Below are 9,964 nucleotides of genomic sequence, written 5' to 3' on the forward strand. Positions count from 1 at the left end.
AAAAAAAAAAAAAAAAAAAAAAAAAAAAAAAAAAAAAAAAAACTCCCCAAAATTTAAAGACCCAATCCCAAAATAGGCATCTGACATGAATAGGCACTTCTCAAATGAAGAAGTTGAAATGGCAAATAAATATATGAAAAAAATGTTCAACATCACTGGTCACATGAGAGATGCAAATTAAAACAAGGCTGAGATTCCCTCTCACTCCAGCAAGAATGGCTGCTATCAAGAAGTCAACCAATAATGAATGCTGGTGGGGCTGTGGGGGAAAAAGGAACCCTTCTCCACTGTTGGTGGGAGTGTAGACTGTGCAACCACTGTGGACATCAGCGTGTAGAATCTTCCCAACACTAAAACTAGAGATTCCATTCAACCCAGCTATTTACCTTCTTGGTATCTTCCTGAAAGAATTAAAAGCATTGGGCTGGGGATTTAGCTCAGTGGTTCTGCCAACTGCCTAGTCAAGTGCAAGGACCCGAGTTCAATTCCTGGTGCCAGAAAAAAGCAAAACAAAACAAAAAAAAGAATTAAAAGCTTTGCCCCACAGTAATATATGTACACCCATGTTTGTAGTGGTGGCTAAATCCTGGAAACAGCCCAAACGCTTATCAACGGATGAATGGATAAAGACAAAGAAGATGTGGGTTTCTTTTTAATACAGTAGAGTACTGCTCTGCCATACAGAAGGATGAGCTTGAGACATTTCTAGCTAAATGGATGCACCTAAGTAGATGGACCAAAATGTATAATAGATATTGGAAAATGGGAAGAAAATGTTCAAATGAGAATGGCAGCAAGAAGCGGAGAGGGGAAAAGGAAAGAACGGCCAGGAAAAAAGGAGGATAGAAGGAAAAAGGTGGAAACAAAGCTTATAAATAGGGATGGGAAGAAGGGTTGAATAGAGGGGAGAGAAGCGGGGGAAAAAGGAAACAAAATGCCTCATATACAGGTTCAAATTCCCCATGATGAATGTGATCACTACGTATATTTAAAATGTACCCCGAAATTTAAAAATGCAAAACAGCTTTTAAAAATTTTCCTACCATTAGCTAACAGTTTAATTTAGAAATGTCGATATAAGACACAAAACTTAAAATAAAAACATATGCATGTATAAATAAAGAAGTACTGGTTTCAGGCTAAAGGTAGTGGCATGAAATTATATTACTTAAGATACAGTGGAAGATCCCAAATGTTAAAGAGAATTTTGACTTTTTTCTCTTACATAGTAGTTCAAAGGTGGGTAGTTGTTACAACATCTCTGCCATGCTTAACATGTGGCTTTCATCTCTGAGTTTCAAGGTAGCTGCCCCAGCTTCTGAGCATTGTGTTTGCACCCAGGCTGGTGAGAACAGAGAAGGAGAAAGGGAACGCATGCGCATTCCTTTTGAGGGCCTGACCTGTAAATGGCATAATTACTTTTGCTCACATCCCATTAGATGGAACACAGAGACATGACCACACCCAGGTACAATGGAAGCTGGGAAGTACAGTTTAAACGTGGAGGCCGTGGACTCATCTAGAACTGGGTTTAAATATTTTTTATTTCTTCGTACTTTTTACAGTACTGGCATTTGAACCTAGAACCTTCACAGTGAACTATATTCCCAGTCCTTTAAAAAAAATTAAGAGTTTCTCTAAATTGATAAATTGCCAATGCAGGGGTCAAACTCATAATCCTCCTGCCTTAGTTTCTCAGATTTATTATTTAGGGATCTCTGTTAATAATTAGTAGCCTCTAGCCGGGTGTGGTGGTGCATACCTATAATCCTAGCACTTGGGAGGCTGAGGCAGGAGGATCACCATGAAGTTGAGGCCATCCTGGGTTATATAGTGAATTTAAAACCAGCCTGAACTACATAGCACCACCCTGTCTCCTGTCTCAAAAAAAAAAAAAAAAAAAAAAAAGTAGTCTCTACAAAAAGCCACATCAGAGAACTAGTCTTCTTAACATACATATTAAATGCACGGTATTTTTTTAACAGCAAAAAATTAACCAGTGGCAACCTAACAGTGAAAGTGGCTAAATCAGTTGGCAAAAGGTAGAGTAAACATAAGATCTGGTTATGGTCTGATGATAGAGAAAGGAGGCTATAACATAATTGGGTATGTGTTTTTAAAAATTACCTGCCCCAGAGCCGGGGATTTAGCTCAGTGGCACTGTGTCTGCCTCACAAGCACGGGGTTGTGAGTACCGAAATAAGAAAGAAAAAGAAAATGACCTGCCCCACCCCACCCAAGCCAGAGAGAGGCAGTGTGAGGAAGAAAGTGATCAACTCTGGAAAAACATTTCAGGAAAAATCCTCAAGAGCAGAAGCCTTGCGGATCCAGATGAGCCTCGGCAGAAGGAGGAGAGTTGAGTTACCACTTTTGAGACCTTCTAGGCTGAAAGATTATCCCATGGGAATAGGATATACTCCCAACGAGAGAAGTGAGTGCTTATAATTTTCAGGAGAGAATTCTGCCTCAAGAAAGAAAGAAATCCTACCACTGGTGACAAGGTGCGTGAATCTCAGAGTACTATGTTACAACCAGATGCAGAAAGACAAATGCCACATGATCTCATTCGTATGTTGCGCCTAACACTCAAATATATGCAAGCCCAGGATAGAATGTGGTTGCCAGTGATCCGGGATAGGAAGAAGTAGGGAGATGATGCTCAAAGAACAATGTTTCAGTTATGCAAGATAAATAGATTCTGAGGGCCCGTGATAGAGTAACGCCTAGAGCCTAGAGCTCACGTGCTGAGTCACTTGAGCCGGTAGAGCTTGTGCCAAATGTTCTTGCCACGCGCAGGAAATGATGGTGATGGGAGCAGAGGAAACCAGAGGTGAAAGATACGTCCATGGCCTTGATGGCAGTGATGATTTCACAGGTATGCGTGTCTATCCCCTGGCTCATCAGGCGGTATGCGTCGAGTACATACACCTTTTCAGACACCAATCATACTTCAATAAAGTGGTTTTAAAAAGAAACTTTTAGCTGGGTGTGGTGTCACAGACCTGTTATCCCAGAACTTGGGAGGCTCAGGCTGGAGGATGAGGATGCCATGAGTTCAAGGCCGGCCTGGGCTACACAGTGAGTTCAAGGCTAGCCTGCACTACAAAGTGAAAACCTGCCTCAACAAACAAACAAACAAAAAATACTACTGTAAACTGGGTGTGGCTGTACCTACCTGTAATCTCAGCTCTTTGGGAGGCTGAGGCAGGAAGATCCCAAAATCAAGTCCAAACTAAGCAACTTAGTGACCCAGTGAGACCCTGTCTCAAAATAAAATAAAGAACTAACACTATGGCTCAGTGGCAACAAAATAAGACAAGAGGAGATTAACTGTAGCCCTTTGCATCTTCCCTTCCCAGAGCGGGGGACTGGCAACAGGCCTGACATGGGGCAGCAGGGGAAGGAGACAGCGATGTGCCCAGGAACCCCAGGAGTGTAGAGTCCTGGAGGGGGATGAGTAGACAAGAGCTTCTCAAAGGCAGAGTGAGCTCGGTGAGTGGCAGGAGGGCAAGTGAGAGGGTCAGCCAGCTGCACGTCCTCGCCAGCTTTCTCATTGTTAGGGGGGATCATAAAAGCAGACAGTTGGGAATCCAGAAAGAACCTGACACGGATGTTTGGCTGAAACTGAGGAAGTCAGTATGGACTCAGTTTTTAAAGTATATACTTGTAGGGCCAGGGATTTGGCTCAATGGTTCCAGCTCCTGCTTCACAAGCAGAGAGACCTGAGTTCAATTCCAGGTACCCCCCGAAAAAAAAGTGTGTACTTGTAATCGATAGCTATAAATAGATGTAGGTTTAGCTCAGTAGTAGGGCATGAGCATAGTATGCAGGAGTTCCTGGGTTCGATCCCCGCATATGAAACTAAATCTTCATAGATGCACGAGTACATGAATGCATGTATATGAGTGTGGGTGAGTGAGTGAGTGAGTGTGTGTGTGTGTGTGTGATCCCAGCCTGGGCAATTTAGCAACTTAGAGAGACCCTGTCTCAAAATTTAAAAAATTTTTCAACCCAGGAATATAGCACAATGTGAAGATTCTAGGTTCAAACTCCAGTACCATAAAAAAAAAACAATGAAGAGATAAAAAAATTTTAAAACCCAGTTCTAGGTGAGTTCATGGCCTCCTAGCTAAAAGCTGTGTGTGTGTGTGTGTGTGTGTGTGTGTGTGTGTGTGTGTTGTACCCTGCCCTTCGGAGGGCCTGAAAATAGTAATATCACAGTACTAAGGAATACACCAAGTGACCAGATTGTTTTCTAAATATCACCTTCCCTTGCCTGGCATAGTGCACACCTGTAATCCCAGCACTCAGGAGGATGAGGCAGGGGGATCTCTGTGAGTTCGAGGAAAGCCTGGGCTACACGGTGAGTTCAAGACCAGCCCAAACTACATAGTGAGGCCCTGTCTCAAAACAAAAAAAAGTACCTTCCCTATGCAGAACCATTTTCTCTAGAAGAAATGGCTGATTCCAAGGCTGAGAGAGGAGAAGGATGAGATAAGATTGGAACATCCTGTTTATCAGAAAGGAAGCTCTCAAAAAAGGATGGGGACAAGTCAGAAGAACTCAGAAATCCCAGCACTTGGAAAGCTGCAGCAGGAGGATCACAAGCTGGAGGCCAGCATGGGTTTCACAAGGGAGAAACCATTTCAAAAGACTGAAAGAAAAAAAGGAGGGAAGGAAGGTAGGAGTAGAGAAAGAAAGGAGGAAGGAAGAATGGACAGGAGGGAGGGAGGGAAGGAAAAAAAAAAGAAAAGTCGTCTGAAGGTGCAAATCTGGGACAGTTTGAGTATAAGAGCAAAGCGTGATAGGAATTAAAAATTCTTTAATAAAATTGTATCTTATGAGTTGTACTGATGATTGATAGATGGTAGATAAGTAGGGAGGAGGGCAGATAGATAGATGAGTAGGTAACGGGCAGTGAATGCCCTTCCTTACCATAGAGTGCTGACTACTAATTGTGGAAAGGATATCAAATAGAAAGTCATTCTTTGGCACCATCAGAGAGGGGATTGACCCAGGCAGGACTCCTCACTAGAGGCTGAGGCTGGTGAGTTGGAAGGTTTGATCAGGAACGAGGTACCAGTCAGTCCTGAAATATCTTCCTCCCAAATCTTCAGGAACTGTGCAGTGGTGATGTAAAAATCTGGCACACAAAAGCATCAGACCCCTGATTCGCTGCTGTGCAAATGGCATAGCACCATTCCCAAGGGTATCCCTGCCAAAACACGACCCAAGACTGAGCACGAAGAGGCCTTAGACAGACGCAGGCAGAAATGGAAAATCTATACTAAAACTGCTGAGAATGCGATAGAGAAGGGAAGACGCAGAAACTGTTTCAGATTGGGGTGGGGAATGGTTACTGAAGAAACATAAAAACGAAATTCCACCATGTTCATGACCGCAAATGTGAGAGGCAACTTCATTGCCCAAACTGGAAACAAGCCAGAGGTCCTTCTGGGTGTCAGCGGGGAAACAGTTACATTCACACAAAGGAATCCCACTGGAGCAAACAAGTGAGAGAAGACAAAGCTGCACTGTTTGATTGTTATGATATTTTCACCTTCTTTCTCTGACAGAGAACGTTTACTGTCATTCTCTTTAAAATTTTCTCATTCGTCCAACCCTAATACATAACATACCGTAGCTTCAGAATTGCTAACCCTTATCTTGTGAGAGGCGAGTTTACCGCTAAGGTTTCTGGATATTTTGGGGTTTCAGCCAGCGGGTACACTGTCTCACTCCTTTCTTTTCTCCCCCCTTCAACACAGTCATGCAGTTCATTTGTCATAGCTTGCATTCCGTCCTAGCTTCCCCTGACATTGTGGCTGATTTGCATACAGTGAAACTCACTTATTGTGGCTTTTGGATTTTGACAAATGCACAGTTATGTATCCACCAACTGAGGGTCACCTTGAGAATTACCATGTGTTCCCCACCTCCAAATAAGCAGTACTGAACAGTTCACCATCCTGCTCAGCGCTGCCCTGATAGCATCCCATATGTTTTGTTGTCTTATAGTTTCATTTTCATTCAGTTCAGTTTGAGACATCTAAAATCTTCCCTCACGTCCTCTTTGACCCATGTGTTATTTTAAAAAATGTATTGCTTGATTTCTAAGTACTTGGAGATCTTCCAGAAATTATTATTACTAATTTCTGGTTTATTTTGTTGTGGTCCGATTATAAGCTTTGTTATACTTTTATTTTTAGTTTTGATTGTTTGGTACTGGGGACTGAGCTCAGGCCCCTCACGCTGAGGTACATCCTGAGACAGGGCCTCACTAAGTAGTTACATTGTCCAGGTTGGTCAAGAATTTGTGGTCTTCCTGGCTCAGCCTCCCAGAGTGCTGGAATTGCAGGCCAGTGCCACCATGCCCGGTGTACTTTGTATTATTTCTACTCTTTTAAAATTGGCTAGGGGTGGTGGTATATGCCTGCAATCTCATTAGTTGGGAGGCTGAGGCAGGAAGATCACCACAAGTTAAAGCCAGCCTGGGTTACTAAGGCCGGCCTGAACTACATAGCTGGACCCTGTCTCATAAAAAAAAAAAAAAAAAAAAAAAAAAAAGTTGAGGTTTGTTATATCACTCAAAGTGTAGTCTAACTTAACAAACATTTCACGTTGTTATATCTTATATCTAGGTGTGCCTCCCCAAAGCCTCATGTGCTCATAGGTGAGGCTTTTGGGAGGTGTCTGGATTTTGGGTGTATGATGTGGGATCATAGGTGTGAGACAGTGGATTAGACCACTGACTGGTTTATCATAGCTCTGGATGTGGATGATGGATTTATTGAAGAGGGAAGAACCATCTTGGGCAGGGGTGGTACCAACCAATAAGTTTGTAGCTTGGATGGAATAAAAAGGAAAAGAAGGAGGTCTTGTTGCTTCCTGCCTGTCGTGCCATGGACTGTTTCTCCTCCTGGTGTCCCTCTGCCATGCTGCCCTGCCCTGGAGCCAACCGACTATACACTGAAACCTCTATAAACTGAGCCAAAAGAAAGCTTTTCATCTTTAGCTTTGGGTGTCAGGTATTTTATAATTAACCAGGACAGATTTTGGTACTGAGAATGGGCCGTTGCTATAGTACTACCTGACCTCGTGGTTCAGAAGCTTTTGGAAGTGGCTTGCAGGAGGAGTCTGAAGAGATTTGGAGATGCCGGCTGAGGCAGCCCTAGAGTGCTGTGAGCTGAGCTTGTTGGGAGATTCTGGTCAGAGCTCAGAAGACCAGAGTGCTGATAGAAATGCAGCTGGAAAAGACAAGGCTCAGGGGCTGGGATCAGGTCTGACTCCAGGTCATGTGTGCTATTCTCTGGCAGAAAAACTGCATTTTGCTTGCTTCCAGAGACTTTGCAGGAGACTGAGATTAGGAGCAGCAGACTCACTGATCTAGTGAAAGAAATTTCAAGGCAGTCTAATATTGAGGTGGTAGCAACAGTTGGGGGCTCTTACACAGCTGTACCTTGAGGATCAAAAGCAAATGGCCCAGCAGAATGACTTAACAAGTTTTGAGTTTTGCCAAAAAGGAAGCACGAGTAAAGTTACAGCTTGTAAAGATGGGACAGAGGAGAACTTGGTTGCTGAAGAGATTCGCATTTTAAAAAGTCAAGTACTTTGGAACTGGACAGTGGAAAAGAGGGCCTACTGGGCATGGTGGTGCATACCTGTAATCCCAGCACTTGGGAGGCTGAGGGTAGAGAATCACTGTCAATTTGAGGCCATCCTGGACTATAGAGTGGGTTCAAGGCCAGCCTGTACTCCATACCAAGACTCTGTCTAAAAAATATATAAAAAATTTAAAAAGATGGCCTGAGGGCATCATTAAAACCAGCAGGATTATATCCTTTGTAGCTTCAAAATTGCAAAGTTTGAAGAATTTATTTTGGGAAGAGAGCCCCAGGTAATTGTGTTCCAGATTGGTGACAGCCTAGAGAATTTTCCTCGGGATTGGGTTCATAGTGTTCAGTGGTCCAGGTACTCGATCCCCACAGCCAAGAGAGAAGGAGGCCTGGCTGCTGCTCAAGTTAGTGGCAGATCTTGGCATCACCCCGTCGATGAACCATTCAAGCCCTTTGGAGTTCACATCTTGTCACAGATTGCCTGGATGTTGGTTATGGAACTGCAGGATTTAATGTCTGACCTGCTGGGCTTTGGTCTTGCTTCAGTTCCATTCCTTTCGGTCCCCTGATTTGCACCTTTTGGAATGGGAATGTTTATCTTGTGCCATTGTATGTTGGAAGTGCCTAACTTTCTTTTCATTTTTACAGGGGCTAGCAGCTAAGAGTTTGCCTGAAATCTCAGGAGAGTTTATATTTAGACTTTTAGTAATGCTGAAACAGTTAGGACTTTGGCAACTCTTAGAGATGGACTAAATGCATTTTTCATAATGAGATGCACATGAGTCTTCTTGGGGGCAGGGGCAGAATGTGGTAGCTTATATGTAGATGCCCCCACCCCAAACCTCATGCGCTTATAGGCAGGGCTTTTAGGAGTGACTGGATCATGGGTGTGCGATACTGGATTAGATCTCTGATAGGGTCAGCATAGTGCTGGGTATGGAGGATGGATTACTGAAGGGCGAAGATCCACTCTGGGTGGCACCAACCGATAGGCTTATATCCTGGATGGACTAAAAAGGGAAGGAAGGAAGTCTCACTGCTTCAAAAAATAAAGACAACAACAAAAAGGCTGGATTCAACTCTGGCATCTCCAAGGTGGTATGAACTCACTTCTTTAGCAAGTCCCCAAAAGGCTGCATTTTTGTTCGGAGTTGTGCTGTTTGCAGGCCTTGGGACATTGCTTTTAGAGCTGGGGATGGTAGTTTGCCAGTGGCAGTTCTGCCACATTTCCAAGTTGGCACAGAGCTGCAGGATGTGGTCAAGCTTGGAGGACCCTCTGGTACCTGGGGAGACCGTGAGACCCAGAATCTGGGGTAGAGGCTGAGCCCTTTGCCATTCGTACACCAGGTATTAGCTCAGGATGACATTGTAGATAGTGTCCTTGTGCATGTGGTAACGAAAAATATGGAACCCTTCATGAATCTGTATGTCATCCCTGTGCAGGGGCCATGCTAATCTTCTCTGTAGCATTCCAATTTTAGTACATGTGCTGAGAAGTTCTAAAGTTTTAGTACATGTTGCAAGCATTAGGTATTTTCTTAGAAAAAGAAAAGGCTCAAGTGATAATGATTAGGGGGAATAGATGCAACTCCCAAACCTGATAGGTCTCCAAAACATGAGTTTGTGTTCTCTAAAATTGAAGAATGAATTATAGGAATGTTAGGAAAAGTATTAAGAAGCTCTAAGAGCCCAACCCCTAGCAGAGTCAGCTAACCATGACAGGTCAAAAGGTCGCTTTAAACATTCCTGAGAGGCAGGAACCAAGATAAATGTCTGGTGCGGAACAGACCCTACCCCTTTGAACAATCCATGGTCCCACTTCCCCGAAGTCCCCACCCTTTGTAACTGAATGTTCCCATAATTGACCCCTTTCTCGGAATTCCCCCTACCCTATAGCTTGTGGTTTTTTCCTTTAAAAACTGTGTCTCTACCCTGCTTCGGGGCTCAACTCCTCTGCCCCTGTGAGGGTTATGAGCTGAGCCCCAGCGCGTTGGAATAAAGACCTCTTGTGTTTTGCATCAAGAATCGTCTCTCCGGGGTGTTTATGGTGCATCATGGTGTCCCGGACTTAGAGTGGTGGGATTCCTCCCTGGGAGGATCTTACAGGAACACTGGAGGTTAGGAGTAGGAAGACTCTATTGAGAGAAAGATAACTTCTATCTAAGAGAGATAGATGGGGGGCCAGAAAGTGGGTTGCCCACTCACCCAACTTCTCAAAGGTGTTTTATGGGACAAAGCCATGAGGTGAGGTGGGTTCAAGGTGGGACAAAACTATAGTCAACTAGTAAGATTATAAGTATAGTTGCTTAGGTACTACTGATCCAATGAGAAATCACAAGATGGACAAA

At 43.7% G+C, this 9,964-nt stretch overlaps 1 protein-coding gene and 1 non-coding gene across 2 annotated transcripts in view; both read right to left on the bottom strand.

Annotated features, from left to right (window-relative positions):
• Nucleotides 1-1,354, bottom strand: part of Fam71f1 (family with sequence similarity 71 member F1) — a 21,853-nt gene extending 20,499 nt beyond the window's left edge. The window contains exon 1 of the mRNA XM_010633449.1: nt 1,226-1,354. The gene's annotated coding sequence lies outside the window, so the exon portion shown is untranslated. The remainder of the gene's footprint in view (nt 1-1,225) is intronic.
• A 7,660-nt stretch (nt 1,355-9,014) lies between these two features.
• On the bottom strand, nt 9,015-9,116 carry LOC117284225. Its single transcript, XR_004515305.1, has one exon. It is a non-coding gene; the product is annotated as a U6 spliceosomal RNA (small nuclear RNA).
• Between the last annotated feature and the right edge of the window lie 848 nt (nt 9,117-9,964).

The sequence above is a fragment of the Fukomys damarensis genome, unplaced genomic scaffold, assembly GCF_012274545.1.
Source record: "Fukomys damarensis isolate Sample0158 unplaced genomic scaffold, DMR_v1.0_HiC HiC_scaffold_4, whole genome shotgun sequence".
Classification (NCBI taxonomy): Eukaryota; Metazoa; Chordata; class Mammalia; order Rodentia; family Bathyergidae; genus Fukomys; species Fukomys damarensis.